The 18498-nt window shown below is 45.3% G+C and overlaps 2 pseudogenes; both read left to right on the top strand.

The window, feature by feature from the left end:
- Positions 1–12140: 12140 nt before the first annotated feature.
- Positions 12141–13202, top strand: LOC127521060 (trace amine-associated receptor 13c-like; annotated as a pseudogene).
- A 4256-nt stretch (positions 13203–17458) lies between these two features.
- LOC127520331 (trace amine-associated receptor 13c-like) lies at positions 17459–18474 on the top strand (annotated as a pseudogene).
- The last annotated feature ends 24 nt before the right edge of the window (positions 18475–18498 follow it).

The following is an 18498-nucleotide window of genomic DNA, read 5'->3' as shown; positions in this document are numbered from 1 at the left end:
GTTGATCCAGGAACATGTCCAATCTTGCTAAATTGTGTAATCAGTTGTCAGCTGAAACTTTTTTGTTTGATTCATTTGTTCTATTGGAATGTGTTTCTCTGTATTGTTGGCACCTGCACCACACACACACACACACACACACACACAAAATGGAGTAAGATTTACTTGGAAAAAAAAAGCTAGGATACAATTTTCACTCAAAATTGCAAGTAAATTGAACAGAACATGTTTTCAAGTAAAGGGTAAACACAATTCTTTTTGGCTTGAATTAGAAATTAATTTGTGTAGGTTTAATAATAAGTAATGAAACTGTCTGAATATTACATTACCATACAACACTTTACAATTGTTTTTATTCAATTCCTGAATTGTTAACATTAATTAAAACATTAAAACAAATAAAATCTTCTGACTGCCATTCTCTTTTACTCTGCAAAAAAAAAAAGAAAAAAAAAAGGTAAACATTGCCATCACATACTGTACTGGAAAATTAATTATTGTATTGTATAGGTTGTTTAGTGTTTATAAACTCCACACCTGCCACACCTGCATATAATTACTGTATATTTCCATATTTACCATAGTAAAAATCTATAGTAATAATTACTATATAAAACATTAGGGATTTTTTGTTGCTGTTTTTGACTTTTGACCCATGTAAACTACTGCTACTCCTTTGAAATAGAAGCTGCCACCATGTTTTAAAGATAAATAAATAAATAAACATTACAACAGCAAAAACGTCTCAGGTTACGTATGTAACCATAGTTCCCTGAGAACATCTCGGTTACAAAGGTAACCCTCGTTCCCTGAAGGAGGGAACGGAGACGTACGTCGGACAGACCGACGAATAGGAATCTCGCTAGAGAGGCCAATCTACTTCGAGTGTAACTACAACGAGCCAATGCACATTGGCATGCAATCATATGCATCAGCTGCTCGCCTCGCAGCGCGGGTATATAACGAGCAGCAGGTGCGTTGCATCTTCAGGTTTTCGCTGAGGAGCCGAACCGGATAGGCGGCAGCATCAGCGGGGTACAGCGACTGTGGCGACGGGACGTACGTCTCCGTTCCCTCCTTCAGGGAACGAGGGTTACCTTTGTAACCGAGACGTTCCCATTCAGTCGGTCACGTTCGACGTACGTCGGACAGACCGACGAATAGGAATCCCTACCAAAGCGCCACAGGGGCTGCCCCCTTCCAGCGCTCTGTTGTAAGCCACCTGAACCCTCTTGCCTACGGACGGTGGGACAGGGCTAACACAGAGAGTGTCGATCACTGCTGTTCCCCAAAACCCATTCAGTGAGACTATTGGATAACGCTGGGAAAGCGTACCCTTCCGCTGGGAAAGGAACGCTGCGGAAGCCACATCCTTCCCGAAGGAGTTAAGTGGAGAAGTATATATGGACTAACCCGTAGGCTGTACTACATATGGAAGAACTGGGGTGACTCCAACTCGATGAGAGGTGGGTTCTCCCAGAGGGAAAGACACGGGCTTCGTTTAGGAGCAACCGTGGAACTAGACATATGGGATCCCTGTAGGGTCACACATATGGTACCCAGCCTAAACCCGGTTCTCAAGGATACAACGGAGTATAGGCCTAGCGCCAGACGCTCCGCCACGTCAGCTGCCGAAGGGAGATCGGAGGACTCAACAGGGTCTGCCTTGTAGGGACTCTCTGGAGAAAAAGTGCATGTAAGCGCAGCAAGCCAACACTAAGCCGGGGCCTCTCCGTGCCTCTGACCTGAGGTGAGAACACGGGAGGAGACCGGCTCGACACGAAGGTTATAGAACCTAGCGAACGTGTTAGGTGTCGCCCAGCCCGCAGCTCTACAGATGTCTGCTAGCGAGGCGCCACGAGCCAGCGCCCAGGAAGATGCGACGCCTCTCGTGGAGTGCGCATGCAACCTGAGCGGGCAGGGCACGCCCTGAGCTTGGTAAGCCAGGGCGATGGCATCCACTATCTAGTGGGCCATCCTCTGCTTGGAGACAGCCTTTCCCTTCTGCTGGCCTCCGTAACAGACAAAGAGCTGGTCTGAGGTCCTGAAGCTTTGAGTTCTGTCTATGTATAGTCGCAAAGCGCGAACTGGACAGAGCAAAGCCAGGGCTGGGTCTGCCTCCTCCGGGGGCAGCGCTTGCAGGCTCACTACCTGGTCCCTGAAGGGAGTGGTAGGAACCTTGGGCACATAGCCAGGCCGGGGTCTCAGTACCACATGGCCGTCACCCGGCCCGAACTCTAGGCACGATTCGTCGACCGAAAAAGACTGCAGGTCCCCTACCCTCTTGATGGAGGCCAATGCAACCAGCAGCAAAGTCTTCATAGACAGAATCTTTAAGTCTGCTGATTGCAAGGGCTCAAAGGGAGCAATCTGAAGTGCTCTCAGCACCAGAGCAAGGTCCCAAGAGGGTATGGAGGGAGGATGAGGAGGATTCAACCGCCTCGCCCCCCTAAGGAACCTGACGACCAGGTCGTGCTGACCAACAGACTTGCCATCTATGTGGTCATGATATGCGGAGATAGCAGCAGTATGGACTTTGAGGGTGGAGGGGGACAGCCTACGCTCCAACCCCTGCTGCAAGAAGGAAAGCACGACACCGATCGAGCATCTTCGGGGGTCCTCTCGACGAGAAGAACACCACTCGACGAACAGGTTCCACTTCAAGGCGTAAGCCCGTCTCGTAGACGGTGCACGTGCCGAAGTGATGGTGTTAAGTACCTCGGGGGGTAAGTCACCTAGAACCTCCGCGTCCCGTCCAGGGACCAGACATGGAGTTTCCAGAGGTCTGGACGCGGGTGCCAGAGAGTGCCCCGTCTCTGAGAAAGAAGGTCCTTCCTCAGAGGAATGGGCCAGGGAGGGGCTATCGCGAGGAGTGAGAGTTCTGGGAACCAGGTCCGGTTGGGCCAATAGGGCGCAACTAGCAGGACCTGCTCCTCGTCCTCCCTGACTTTGCACAGGGTCTGTGCAAGTAGGCTCACTGGGGGAACGCATATTTGTGAAGGCCCAGGGGACAGCTGAGCGCCAGTGCGTCTGTTCCGAGTGTTCCCCCGGACAGGGAGTAAAACAACCGGCAATGGGAGGTTTCTGGTGAGGCAAACAGGTCTACCTGAGCCTCTCCGAACTCTCTCCAAATCAGCTGGACCACCTGGGGGTGGAGTCGCCACTCTCCTGGCCGCGCAGCTCGTGATAGCTCGTCGGCCACACGGTTGAGCACACCGGGAATATGAATGGCACAAAGCGACCTCAGATGCTTCTGACTCCAGAGGAGGAGATGGCGGGCGAGTTGCGACATGCGACCGGAGCGTAGACCACCTTGACGGTTGATGTACGCAACGGTCGCAGTGTTGTCCGTACGGACCAGTACATGCTTGCCCCGTAGCGGCCCTTTGAGGCGGCTCAGGGCAAGGCGTACCGCTAGCAACTCGAGGCAGTTGATGTGCCAATGCAGATGGGGGCCCGTCCAAACCCTGACACTGCATGCCCGTTGTACGTGGCACCCCAGCCTGTGGCAGAGGCATCTGTGAATACCACAGCATGCCAGGACACCTGCTCTAGGGGTACTCCAGCCCGAAGAAACAAGGGGTCCGACCACAGGCTGAAGGTTTGGCGGCACTCCTGAGTGATTGCCACCCGGAACGTGCCGCGTTGCCACGCCCATCTCGGGACCCGGCCGTGGAGCCAGTGTTGAAGCGGTCTCATATGAAGCAGACCGAGCGGGGTTACTGCCGCTGCGGCTGCCATATGCCCCAGGAGCCTCTGAAAAAATTTCAGTGGAACCGCTGTCCTGCCGTTGAACGTATTCAGGCAGTCAACACCGACTGAGCACGTTCCTCTGTGAGGCTTGCTATCTGTTCGACCGAATCCAACTCCATACCGAGAAAAGAGATCCTCTGCACCGGGGCGAGTTAGCTCTTTTCCCAGTTGACCTGAAGACCCAACTGGCTGAGGTGTCTGAGCACCAAATCCCTGTGTTCGCACAACTGATCCCAGGACTGTGCCAGAATGAGCCAGTCGTCAAGATAGTTGAGGATGCGAACACCCTGTTCTCTCATGGGAACAAGGGCTCCCTCCACGACCTTCGTGAAGACGCGGGGAGACAGGGCCAGCCCGAAGGGTAAGACTCTGTACTGATATGCTCGACCTTCGAACGCAAAACGCAGGAATGGCCTGTGTCGCGGAAGAATCGAACATGAAAGTACGCGTCCTTCAGGTCGATCGCTGCAAAGCAATCCTGGGGACGGATGCACTCGAAAATGCATTTCTGCGTGAGCATTTTGAACGGTAGCTTGTGAAGGCTCCGATTCAAAACTCGCAGATCCAGGATCGGTCGTAACCCACCGCTTTTCTTGGGTACAATGAAGTAGGAACCCTGACCTCATATCGGCTGGAGGGACCGGCTCTATCGCGTCCTTCGCCAGTAGGACCGCGATCTCCGCACGCAAGACACGGGCATCGACAGCCTTCACTGCAGTGAGGTGGACACCCCTGAACTTGGGGGGACGCCGGGCGAACTGAATCGCATAGCTGAGCCCGATGGTCCGAATGAGCCAGCGAGACGGACTGGGGAGCGCTAACCAGGCTCACAGAGACCGTACAAGCGGGATCAAAGGGACCGCAGGCGTACCCGCAGTGAGGCAGCGAGGTGGAACACAGGGACGCAGCTCGGGAGGCTCTCTCTGCGAGGCTGTGCAACACCTACCTGGTTCCACGGTTGGGCAGGGGGCGCAGGAGAGGCTTTGCTGCCTTCTCGACTGCACGCTGCTGCCCTCTGGCGAAGGAACAGGGGGATGAGAGTGGTGAGGCTTTTCTCCTCCCACTGCTCTCCGAGCCCTCTTCAGACCCAGAGATGGAGGAACTGCTCTCTTTTTGAAAATTTGGGTACCGCTGGCTGTTGGACCAGCGGGAGAACAGAAACAAACCCAACCAACAGGATTTACCACCCGGCCCTCCTCCGGGGGGGAGAGCAGCCCCGCCCATCTCTGGGTCACCCATCTCAGGGGTGATTTTTCACTAACCACTTAAACAGTAGCAGAGACGGGAGGCGTCATCTTCCTGCAGCGGACACAGTAGAGCAGACTGGGCCAGAGTTTTTTTTTTTTTTTCTTCTGCAGGGGACGACACCCTTGGCGACGAGCAGACTGAGGGCCCACGAGGAACTCAATGGTTTGTCGGGGGAGGCTCCCCGGTCTGCCACTAACTGAGGAGAACAGCTGGGCTCAGTCCCCGACAGTGTCACCGAAAAGGCCACCTTGTGAGATGGGAGTGTCGAGAAAGCTTTTAGCTTGACGACCTCTTGCACCTCAGCAAGGTAAGCCAGGGGGGCGCTTCTGGACCACTGAGGTGGACATCGTCTGGCCGAAGGCCTGCGTCGTGACTTTGATCACGGTTAGTCAACAAGCGCAGCTCAACCCCGGCTCAGAACTACCCTCATGCATAAAGAGTGCCTTGGCCTCACATGCAGGGTGGGTGTGGTCTGTGAACAGCCACCCCACCCATAAGGGTAGTGAGAGAGTAAAAACTTATGCAGATTTTGGCACTTTTGGCATTCCATATTTACGGCACCAATATAGCTCCATACTGCCAAGTTTTTCATGCACATCCGGAACACCCGGGAAAGCATGGCTGTAAACTCTGAATCTGAGTCAGCATAAGCACACACCATTACAGTGGGCAGCGTCACCCTCATTTCCAGAGCATAACAGCCCTCTCTCCGATGCTGCAATCGACATCTGACCCTCAGCTGGAGCCCTGAATGAAATGCTAGGTTCCCCTATGAAAAGGACCAGCAATCCAATCCAGAAGCTGCACAGCATGTAATGCGCTAGAGAGGGAGGGGCCCTAGGGGGTTGGTTCCCCGAAGGAACCCCTCAACCTCAAGACACCCAAGCCATTTCACCAAAGTAGACCTCTTCTGGTGCACCAGAGAGGGCGCTACAATGGAGATTAGGCAAGGAGACCGCGCATCTAGAGCGCCGAGCGAGCGCTGGGTTGCCGTGACAACCCGCGCTGCAGCCCGACAGCTCGACGGCACACGACACGCAGAGGAGCGAGAGGTTTGCTCTCGCTGATCTCCGCGGTCTCCCAGAGTGTCGGGCAGACCCGTGGCTGTGCTTTTACACACAAGCGGCAGCTGGCCAACAACAGAGGGGACTCAAGCTTCCCGGAGAAAGAAGAGTCACGACCGGCGTGTCGACGTGATCATGTTCTCATACGAAAACATGAACCACCCACGAACATCGTTTCAGCACGCGCCCAGACATGTGAAACAGTGATCGTGGCCGTCAGTGAGGACAGGAATCGACCGCATCCAGAAACACACAAATAGAATGTCATCTTTAAAAAGATGCAAGCTCTATTTGTGTAAGCTCTTTTAGGGACTTTACTCTTTTAGAGTGCTGAAGCACGCAGGGGAACGGCCGCCGCAACACAGACAGGGATTGTGTGCAGCCTGTCGTGTGCTCTTTCTCTCTTTGAAGGCGCTCACTCTTACCAGCCGTAAAAACGGCTTTCAGCGCTCGAAGCACACCGTACCGGCCGTGAGAACAGCCTTCTGACGCTGTCAAAACAGCTATTTGCTCTATAATGGCAAACGAAACAAAAAACAGAAAATAAAGAGAGGACTTCGACCCCGCTGCTGTGCTGTTCGCCCGCACTCGAAAAAAAAAAGAGAAGTTCAACCAAAAAGCTTGACTCGTCTTCTCGTCACTCGTGAACCGGTGTCTGAAAGCAATGTATCAAATCCCGCCAATCCTATTGGCCGGCGACAGCCTATGATGTCATCATGACGCGGCCCGGAAGTATAAAGGAGCCGCCAGTGAAGCAGTCAGTATCTTATCGTCTGAAGGGACTGTTCAGCAGGCAGCCCCGATGCATGGCAAGGAATGCAGTGTCTCGTTCCCTGTTCTCAGGGAACTATGGTTACATACGTAACCTGAGACGTTCCCTTTCGAAAAGGGAACTCTACACTGCGTTTTACCGCATTATCGGGAACGATATACCCACGCCGCCATGCTTGAGGGGAGTGCATGCCAAGAAGATGGCTAGACAAACGTCAACTAGCAGTTTCACATGAAATGCCAGAGCAACTCCCCCTCGGGTCAACAAAGGCTGTCAGTGACAGCATTCCCTACGGCCAACAGCCCAAGCTATAAGCCTCAAAGAGGCCTTCCGCAGAAGGCCTACCAAGGCCGCTCCAAGGCTTCTGGGACTGAACCTTCCGAGGAAAGAGGGTCCCTCTAAGGGAATGTAGCCAGGGGGCTGGAGAGAACCCCAGCCTGTCACTAGAAGGGGGACATAGTCACCCCAAATGCCACCAGGGAGGCCGACCCAGTCCGATAGCAACCTAGTCTTGGCCAGCAATAAGCAACTCAGACCCGAGCGTAGAGACGGGCATCCAGGAGAGCAGGACTCAGCTAAGTGCTCTTAACCCTACAGGTGAGGGGAGTAAACTCTGCTCAATCCTAGGATCTACTCAGTGCCTGATTATTCGCACTGAGGAGGCTGTGCACTCAAGCTCCCGACAGGAGATCACAAATGGGAGGCCTCATAGAGGCCTTCAACCACTGACCAGCTTAGGGAGCTAAGCACTATGCAAGACGACCCTAACAAGGGGAGTACAGAGCTCGACCTAACAGATAGACCGTACTGTAGGCACAAAAACATGGAGGCCCAAGAAGGGGCCTACAACATGACAACAGTTCTACACAGTGTAGAAATAAAATAACACAGCAGCCCTGTTAAAGGCCAACATGTGAAGCTACATGTTAAATCTGCTTAAGTTTCAACACCCAGAAGTGGGGGTGGGAAAGCTTCAAGGGCGGCCTGTTAAGACCACACACATCGAACAGCTAGCTTGCTGAAAGCAAGAACCCACAAACATGTAACTCGTTCAGAATGAAACCGAGTTAAACCAGCAGATAAGACTGTAGAGTGCCCACATAACAGTCTACCTGACACAATCCGACAAGCAGTGTACTCAGTAAAAGCACCTTTTACTCTTAAAGCAAGAGGAGTACAACATACACCATCATGTTCTGTAGGAGGCCCAAAGGCAGGCCTACGACTTCATACAGACACGTAGCATCAGCTCGTGGTAGTGTTTCAAGCTCAAAGGAAGCAAACATAAGAAAACCGAACCAAAGTGAGGTTAACTAGATAAACTCAACCTGAGCCAACGGCCACTCAGCAATGTACTCAGTAAAACACCTTTTACTCTTTAAGCAAGAGGAGTACAAAACATATGCCAACATGATCACCAAGGAAGCCCAGCCTAAAAAAATCCAACACAAACCAACAGGCCATGTACTCAGTAAAACACTTTTTACTCTTAAAGCAAGAGGAGTACAAACTCCGCCAGTATGCTCTGAGAGAGGCCCAAACCAGGCCTGCTATAGCATATACGGGCGTAGCCAGTGGCAGTGAACTGTGCCAACATGTTAATTGAAGGAGGCCCAAGCAGGGCCTGCAACTCCAAAAGACACGTGGCGCCAGCTAGTTGTTCTACAAGTGACCAAGCTCAAAGAGAACCAGCTCTAAAACCCAACAAACAATTGTCGGTTAACTAGCTTAACTCAACCTGAGCTTAAGTCTACACGTTCCAACAGGCAATGTACCTAAACACACTAGCCCTAACAGAAAGGGGGCACAATAACATATGCTACCATGGTCTGAAGGAGGCCTGAAGTGGCCTACTACTTCAGACAGACACGGGCATAAACCTGTGGCAGTGCTAAATTAAGTGAGCAAAACTCATGAACATCTACCAACAACACTTGTGAAATCACAAGCTAGCATGCCAGAAGGAGGCTCAGATTACCCGGGCCTTCAACTCCACAGACACAAAAAGCTGTTGTGGCAGTGATCAACTCTAAAGGGAGCTAAAAAGAACCAAACTAAAAGTGAGGTTCCCTATCACTCAACCTGAGCTATGTAATCCATCAGGTCATGTACTCAGTAGAACACCAATAACCCTAAAGCAAGGGGAGTACAAATAGTCACCATGCTCTAACAGAGGCTAAAAATAAGCCTACTACTCATAAGAACAGGTGCTAACCTGTGGCAGAAAGGAGTTAAGCTCACACATGTGTAGGGCAAAGCTAGAACTCAAAGCAAACACAATGCTTTGCTATTCATACATACCATCCTGAAAAGAATGGATGCTCACCAAACAGAATAACACATCTGTACTGAACCCTAGAGAACGGGAGCTCTCGTGAATGCTAATTCAAGGGGCTCAAGGGAAAGACAAATTCAGTATGAAAGAAGTTCTAGAAAAGTGGGGCCTAAGCAACATAGCATACACTTATCTAAACAAAGATAAGGGCCTACCACCTGAGACAAGCACCAGGGAGGCTAGTGACAGCCTGCTACCTTAGCTGCTATCTAACCAGCACCTACACCAAAAAGGTAATGGGCATATGGCCTGACAACTCAAATAAGAGGAGGCCAGAACTAGGAACTATACAACCTGACAAGGGATAGTAGCAATAAAGGGTGAATGCTTTAGTAAATCACCTAAACCCTAGTTCTAGCCTAGGCCGGCTAAGCTGTGGGCCTGTAGGGCCGCACAAAGCATAGATCTGCCTGGGGCTTAAACTCAACCTCTGAACTCAACCAGAGAAGAGAAAACTTAAGTAAAGCAAAGCTCAACAAGCAAACAATGTCAGGCGGCCCAGGAGGCCGACACAGACATAGATCTATCTGAAGTAAAGAGTGCTAACTCAAACAAGCTCTAGCTAAGACCCAGAAGAGAAGCTACTCTACCAAAGGTGGCTGAAAGGCAGCCATTTTGTGGCCAACACAGTACAAATAAATCATCCCAGCCAACCTAATGGAACTTCAGTACCCAAAAACCCCTATCTTTTTCCATCTACATGCTCAGGAAAAACTATACAGGAAAAACAAGGTCGACATATTTTAAAACAAAAATATAGACCCAGCTTACCTTCCTGCGGCTCGAAGCCTAAAAGAGCCTCTTTACTATCAAGCCAGAAGGCAAGCCATCAGAAAAGTATTCACTATGGGCCCAGCCGTCAGCCTGACTGTAAGAAGCGTCTGAGCATGTTACATGTATAAACAATACACAGGAGGTTAGAAGAGCACTCGCCGCTGAATCCGATGACATCAGCGAACGGACGTCACTGCCATCCAACAGCTCATCCTCGTTAGCCGCTGGAGGTTGAGAGAGATTACATCTCTCACAAACACCTCAGCGAGCTTCCAACTGAAAACCCCATGATTTCAGCCACCGCTCTGCCTCAGCACAAGCATAACCAACAGGCACAGATGCCGAAACCTCTTCCCTCGAGAAGAGGGCCAAACGAGAACGTCTAAATAGGCAGATGCTCAGAATTCACACAGACAGCGTGCTCAAGCACTGTCCGTGCGTGCTCTTGTCCCATACAGAATAACACACAGATTGTGTGTGTCACCGAGTGTCAAACACCTGGGACATGGGTGAACACACATTCTGAAACGTTTGTTAGACATAAACAGTCTTACCGGATTCGAAGTAATCGCAATCAGACAAAACTGTCCCTTCAGATACAAGATACTGACTGCTTCACTGGCGGCTCCTTTATACTTCCGGGCCGCATCATGATGACGTCATAGGCTGTCACCGGCCAATAGGATTGGCGGGATTTGATAGGACAAATAAATATATTAATCAAAAATGCAACTGAAATAAAGTGTTTTTCACGAAGGTCTATATAGTATACTATTGAATGAGCCTACTACAGACAAAAGTAAATGTAAAAAATTGTAACTACATAATCTTCACTGTATGCATTAAATATAAATTATTATTATTAAAGTTACTCAGTCAAGAGCAGTGAATCATTTTTCTCTTTTTCTTTTGTTGTTTGAGTCTGAGTGAAGTCAGAATAAAAGTCTGTGACAAGTCCAAGTCCACGAAAAGTTGTACTTGAGTATCTATGCATAGCAGAAGATTGTGCATACATACATCTCTACCCCATCTCCTCCACAAAATAACCTTGTCAAGTTATGTTTACTACAAGTGACCCATTTCCTCATATGTGGCACAGATCAGATATGACCCACAATTAGGGAACCCATTTGGCCAGAAGGGGTCCTGGGTGAGAATACGAAACATCCAGAGTGCAAAAGATTCACAACACACAAACTCTTAAACAGACAGAGGGTGAACTGAATGGTAGTATATGATTGTAAACATCACTGGAAAAAGATATATATATATATGCAAATGTTATTTTCAAAGCATAACATCTAGAAATCTTGCACAGCTGATGGATGCATGGAACACTTCAGCCATCTACTGACTGTTTTGAAGTTCTGGCCCAGCAAGCATGTGTGTCAAACAAATGGAGTGCATAAGAGGAATGAAGTGCAATAATTCTGGCTAAAATATAATTTTGTCATTTAAGTTTACATTTGGATCTAAAATTCTACTTGTAACACAAGTAATAGTATTTTTATGAGAACAGTAACTGTAATTAGATGAACATGTAATTCAGAGCAGTGAATGCGTGTGTTACTGCAAGTACATTCTACCTCTTACCAGTTAGCACATAGTTTGTGCTTTTGTTTTTATTATAATTTTTAATTTAGTGATTTAGTGGGCGGTAGATGCACTGAAAAAAATGATTTATGCTGCTTGTTCAAATTACTTAATTAAAATGAGCTAAAGCAACACAATTCCTACACATTTTGTCCTAACTTTATTTCATCGTGTTTAATCCACGTAAATAGATCTAGTATTGAAGTTTACTTAATCCGTTTTTGTTGGGATTACATGAATGAATTTTGTTCAGTAAACTGAAAATGGGCGGTGCTTGTTAGTTCCCATCATGCATTGCATATGGCTGGATAAACACATAACACATATATGAAGTTGAATTGAATGAAAGAACATATTGGATGAATGGATGTTTTGAAAGAATGAATCACAAATCAATGAACCTTACAAAATTCACTTTAAGACTACTTAATTGGATCACTTAAAAATTACTTAATTTCATCATGTTGAATTTACATTAACAAATTATATATGTATAACTTAATTGATTCATGTGGGACTGATGTACACTATTAAATCATGTAAATCCAACACACTTTTTTTTTCAGTGTGGGTAGGTCAGTCTCATTCAGAAACTGTATAAATGAAAGGACAGTAATAAGAGCAGCACAAACTCCTTACAGGAGGAGACTCACTCATGGCCTATGAGACAGAGGATCATGAGACTCAATACTGCTTTCCTGCCGTCAACTCATCATGTATCAAGGGAAAACGCTCCAGACATGAATACAATATCATGTATGTGTTTTTTTCATTGCTGTCAGCATGGACTGTGTTTCTGAACCTGCTGGTGATCATCTCCATCTCTCACTTCAAGAAGCTTCACACTCAAACCAACTTGCTCATTCTCTCTTTGGCTTTGGCTGATCTTCTTATTGGACTTATTGTCATGCCAATAGAGGCCACCAGGCTAATTGAGATGTGTTGGTACTTTGGAGACACTTTCTGTGGACTGTTTATGACAATCACTGGAGCGCTTGGCTCAACATCTCTTAGCAATTTAGTTTTAATTGCTGTTGATCGTTATGTGGCTTTGTGTCACCCTTTACTGTACCCACAGAAAATAACTATGACTAAAACTGTAATAAGCATCTGTCTGTACTGGTTTTTCTCCTCAGCTTATAACACTGCCTTTGCAATTAATAATAGATATTTTGACACTTCACTTAGAACAGACATGTGTTATGGAGAGTGTTCTGGTATGATGAGTTTTGCCTGGAGAGTCACTGATCTGTCCTTGTCTTTTATTTTTCCTTGTATTCTGATCATAACTTTATATTTGAGGATTTTTTATGTAGTACATCAGCAAGTGAAAGTTATAAACTGTCTGATGAAGGGTGGTAAATGTGTAATGAAAGTTTCAGTGAGGAGAAAATCTGAGCGCAAAGCAGCTCTGACATTAGGAATTATTGTAACAGTTTATCTGCTGTGCTGGATTCCATACTATATATGTTTTTTATCAGTAACTAGTTCCACAACCATGAATGTTTTGACATGGGTCTTATATTTTAGCTCAGGTCTGAATCCTCTGGTCTATGCTTTATTTTATCCCTGGTTTAAAAAGACAGTTAAACACATTTTAACTCTGAAAATATTTCAGCCAGCATCCTCTCTGGTCAATATTTTTACAGAACATCAACTGTAATTAAATAGGTAAAACCATCACTCTGACAGCAATTTCACATAAACTGCATTATTGTTATTAAGTCATAATAATAGATAAACAGTTTATCTTTGTAATTTATACTACATGTGTCTGTATGCTGTATAATTCTCACACTAATGCAATGCAAGTTTTGTCAGAATTTAACAATTAAGCAAAGTTTTTTTTTCACAGTAAAAATTTGACAATATTCAGTTGTTTCACTAGCTTATTGAGTAAATTGAGTGTAACAACTGAGACAAATCAGACACAATTATTTATTATATTCAACAAATAATCTAAAACTCAATCTGGGGACTGTGGACTCATCCCCCGAAAGACCAACTTGGGCAAGAGCCTCAGTAACCATGGATACCGACTGATAAGGTGGTTTATTGCTCTGACCTATGTAGCTACGTGGAAAAGCAGAGGCCAGAGGAAAAACCCATTGCCCTTAAAACGCAGCTCGGAAATTCCACTTTTCTCCCTGACTTAAAAGAGAGACGCACAGCTCCACCTCACTCAACTTCAGCACCATGTACCAAACTCTCAGGACTTTCTACTGCAACAGTATATTCAAATGCTCTTCAAACACCTGAGGCATAATGCAAGTATTGTATGATATACTAAATTGCTGCTAGTTAGTTAAAGTTGTGAACCCCTTTGTTAACAAAGAAGCTTTGTAGTGAGAAACTCATGGTTCTTTCCTGGTTTAATGACTCTTTTCCATTTTCGGTTTCATTCTATCACTCTTCATTTTACCTATGTACGTGTGATTGTGTTTGTTAAAGTAGTTGTGTTCGTGATTTAGCTAATAAAACTTGTGCACAATACATGTTTGGTTCTGACTCCTTGCCTGCAGATAAATTGTCACTTAAATGATCTCAATCTTGTTATACGCTCTAAGCACTGTGAATGCTAAAGAATTATTTTTCTGTGGTCATGAAAAATACCCTCTGAAGCAAAGTAACTTCAAAATTCACCCAGGTTGGAGCTACACACAAAAGAATTAACAGTGGAGCCTAACAATAAAAATGTAACTTTTCAAGTAAGTTGATGTAATGTTTACAGTATGTTGTTGCATAAAAAGTGATGTGAATAAATTAATGCCATACTGAAACTACTAAAAGAAATGTGAAGTCCGCACACTGAAAATAACTGCTCCAATAAATAATTTATTAAATAATACAACATTTCGATCACCAGGTCTTCATCAGGCTGCAACAGGCTTCACCTGTTGATCGAAACGTTGCATTATTTAATAAATTATTTATTGGAGCAGTTATTTTCAGTGTGCGGACTTCACATTTCTTTTTTCATTAGTTTTTGTGTTGTCCTGCACCTGAGCCCAGTTTGGGGTTTTTTTTGGGATGTGCACACCTACCTGAATATTTTGATACTGAAACTAATAAACATCACCTAAGGAGAATGATGTAATCAAGTTAAGTGCCATCATTCCGAATTAGTTCTGAAATTTAGCTTAGTTAGAGCTTTGTAGTCTCAGCAGTAAATCACTAAGACAGTTCAAACATTTTCATGATATTTAATTCATATAAAGACTGGTTCTTGTTAAGCTGTTACTGGAAAAAAGTGTGGGCCAATCCGGAAGCCCAAAACCTGGAAGTGCGAAATTGGCCTCTTGAGGATCATCTCTGCATGTAGCACAAGTTTTAACAACCCCTACAGTGCACATTTCCTCAATAACAAGCCATAATGTCATTTGAAAGTCATTTAAGTTTTTCAGGTATCTAGCCTAGTATTCAAGTAAACAATACTACAGTTTTATTAGGCTGCTGTCACTTAGAGGCACAATATGTAAGATGTTTGGATTAAAATACACTAAAACACTAAAACAATGATATACATTTTGTTGACTTGTGTACTTACATTATCCCAAATGTTTCCAAAAATGTTTAAATCCAGAAAGATCAGCTATTTTAACCAGTGTAACAGCCCATGTCATTGCATCGCCTGTCAATGACGTTGAATCCGCACTTTCGTGAAACCATGGAAACACCAAAGACACTTTAATATATTATGCATTTTATTAGACAGGCGAGCAGCTGTTTGGATACTTTTATCGATAGAAAACAGCTCATAGTCTAATTGTTTGAATCTCCTGTTTTCTTGATGTACCGTGAATAACATGTTTGCACCTTGCCTCAGAGACAACACTATTTTGTCAAGTGGCTAACATAGCACAATCAGAAAGAGCTTTATTTGAAGTAATAGTAATACAGCATTTTCTCTCCCATTCAGTATATTTTAAAATTAACTGCATGCAATTTACAAGTCATCCAGTTTTTAATAATATGATATTCTAATATCGATCTAGCTGGAATGTGCAACAAGTGTCTCATACAACCATCAAGAGAACGCACAGAGTAACATTTTAACATAACTTTCAAAAACAGCAACATAAAATCTTCCAGGCTTTCAGCCCCGCCCTGCTTCATACCACAGTAATGTTTATAAAACTTTATTACATTACCTCATCCATGAACACAAATTATTACTGCCTGAGTCCCATTGGATTGCTGAGTACCCCAGCAACCGCATAGCAACACCCTAGCAACCACGCTAAGTACCCTAGCAACTGCATAGCAACCTTCCTGAATACCTTAGCAACCACATAAGAACACCATAGCAACTGCTCAGAGTACCTTAGCTTTGTCTGAGCGTCTTGGGTCACTCGATACAACTTATCTTTTAAAATAGCAAAATAAGGATAGGAAGCGCTGGTGGTGTTGTTCTGGGCTGCGGTCGACCCACTGAAGGATGGCTCGTTTAAGGTTGTTGTAGACCAGGAGGCTCTGGACCGGTAGCTGCTGTGCCGGACAGCAAGAGAATGAGGCGCACCAGCCAGTGGGTCGGTGGCCACTCTCATGCCTCGGTGGTCCTCTCAAAGAGGTCTATGAATGCCTTTGGATCCATCCAGCTCCAGAACAGTTCGCAGTCCTCCTGCTGCCTGATCATCCCTCATTTCCAGGAGGATTTTGCACTTGTCCTACTATGCTCATCTCCTGACTCTCTCTCTCCTGGTGCAGAACCACGCTCCCCTCGCCACAGGCACAAATAACCAGCACTAACCATGGCTAGTCCTGTGCTCCTGTCATGAGCTTATTGTTTATTTGGCTTTAACATTTAAATATGTTGCTGTTCAGTTTTGTTTATATGTTTCATGTTCTTTCCTTTATTTTTAACTTGACTTGTGAACGCACCTACGACAGTTAGTCGTAAGGAATAGTTTATACATGAACCTTATGTTTCCTCTCCTAAGACAATGATTCATCCAGTGGGGTCAGATTTCTCACGTTCACGATGGCTGGAGCGTCACCATTTCGGAACCCATTCACTTGCATTATATGGACTCACAGAGATGGATTATTTTTCTAAAAATCTTTTTCTGTGTTCATCTAAAGAAATTCTTATGCATATAAGATGGTAGGCTACATGATAGATGGCAAATGATTTTCATTAAATGAATTTTCATTGTTGGGTTCACTATACTTTTAAAATATCGTGCTATGAGCTTTGCAAAGTGATAATTTCAAACTTTTCAAAAACTTTTTTAAGGCAACTGTCTAAGTAGACTGTTATACATATTATAACTATATATATATATATATAGACTCACTTTCAGCCTATATCATTGATATCAGTGATAAGTGTCACAATAAGTACAAGGTGTGTACAAGGCCCAATTCCAAACTGTGTGTATGAGAGAAAGACCACAGATGGTTAGGAGGCTATATTTCTCACCCTGGGGCATTGATCAGAATGCAGACAGGAGGCAGGAATCAGTCTGAATACTTTACAACGGCATAGACATGCATTAGGCTGTAATGGTGTCACACTGGCATAGTTCAGGTACAGATTTGTACATGCAGCTCAGCTTACTTTGATAGAGATGGTGGGTTTAACATTATGTGGCTGCAATTAATAAATATAATAAATAAATCTTTATTTGCAGAGTGCAGCTGTTCATGACATGCACATTTCTCTGTCTCGTGGACAATCACTTTTGTGGCATCCACCACTCGCTGATAGATGCCACCTTGCACTTCCTTTGTATTACTGAGTATTGTGCTTGTTGCCACAGCACTGCCAAGGATGGAACTATTAAAAGAAAAACATGATGTCATTATGCAGCATCAGAGTGAATGATAGATGGGTTGGTCGGTCTGATCCAGACACTGTATAAATGAAAGGACGGTAAGGAGAGCAGAGCAAACACCTAACAGGAGGAGATTCACTCATGGCCTATGAGACAGAGGATCATGAGACTCAATACTGCTTTCCTGCCATCAACTCATCATGTATCAAGGGAAAACGCTCCAGACATGAATACAATACCATGTATGTGTTCGTGTCATTGCTGTCAGCATGGACTGTGTTTCTGAACCTGCTGGTGATCATCTCCATCTCTCACTTCAAGAAGCTTCACACTCCAACCAACCTGATTATTCTCTCTCTGGCTGTGTCCGACCTGCTTATAGGACTTATTGTGATGCCCATAGATGCCACTAGGCTGACTGAGACTTGTTGGTACTTTGGAAACACTTTATGTGCACTGTTTATGGCAATTACAGGGGTGCTTCTCTCAGCATCTCTTGGTAATTTAGTTTTAATTGCGATTGATCGTTATGTGGCTGTGTGTTACCCTTTACAGTACCCACAGAAAATAACCACAACTAAAGCTTTAATGACCATCTCTCTTTGTTGGTTTTGCTCTTCAGCTTATATCACTGCCCTGTCAAGCAGCAATGGACGTTTTGACACATCACACAAAACAGATACATGTTATGGAGAGTGTTCTGTCATGATAAGTTTTACATGGATAGTCATTGATCTGTTCATGTCCTTGATGTTTCCTTGCACCCTGATCATAACTTTATATTTGAGGATATTTTATGTTGTACATCAGCAAGTGAAAGTTATAAATGCTCTGATGAAGGGTGGTAAATGTTTAATGGAAGGTTCAGTGAGGAGGAAATCTGAGAGCAAAGCTGCTCTGACATTAGGAATCATTGTGGCAATTCATATTCTCTGTTGGTTACCTCTCTATATTTTTTCTCTTGCCGGGAATACAATAATTTCCTCTGTAATAGTGAATGTTCTAACATGGGTCTTCTATATTAACTCAGGCCTGAATCCTCTAATCTATGCTTTATTTTACCCTTGGTTTAGAAGGTCAGTTAAACACATCCTATCACTTAAGATATTTCAGTCAGCATCATCTTTGGTGGACATTTTTACAAATTATCATTCATGAGTGCTGTATTTCACAGTGTATTTG

The sequence above is a fragment of the Ctenopharyngodon idella genome, chromosome 10 (genome assembly GCF_019924925.1).
Source record: "Ctenopharyngodon idella isolate HZGC_01 chromosome 10, HZGC01, whole genome shotgun sequence".
Classification (NCBI taxonomy): domain Eukaryota; kingdom Metazoa; phylum Chordata; class Actinopteri; order Cypriniformes; family Xenocyprididae; genus Ctenopharyngodon; species Ctenopharyngodon idella.
Note: the sequence above shows the minus strand (reverse complement) of the source record. Positions and strands in the feature narration are given on the sequence as shown.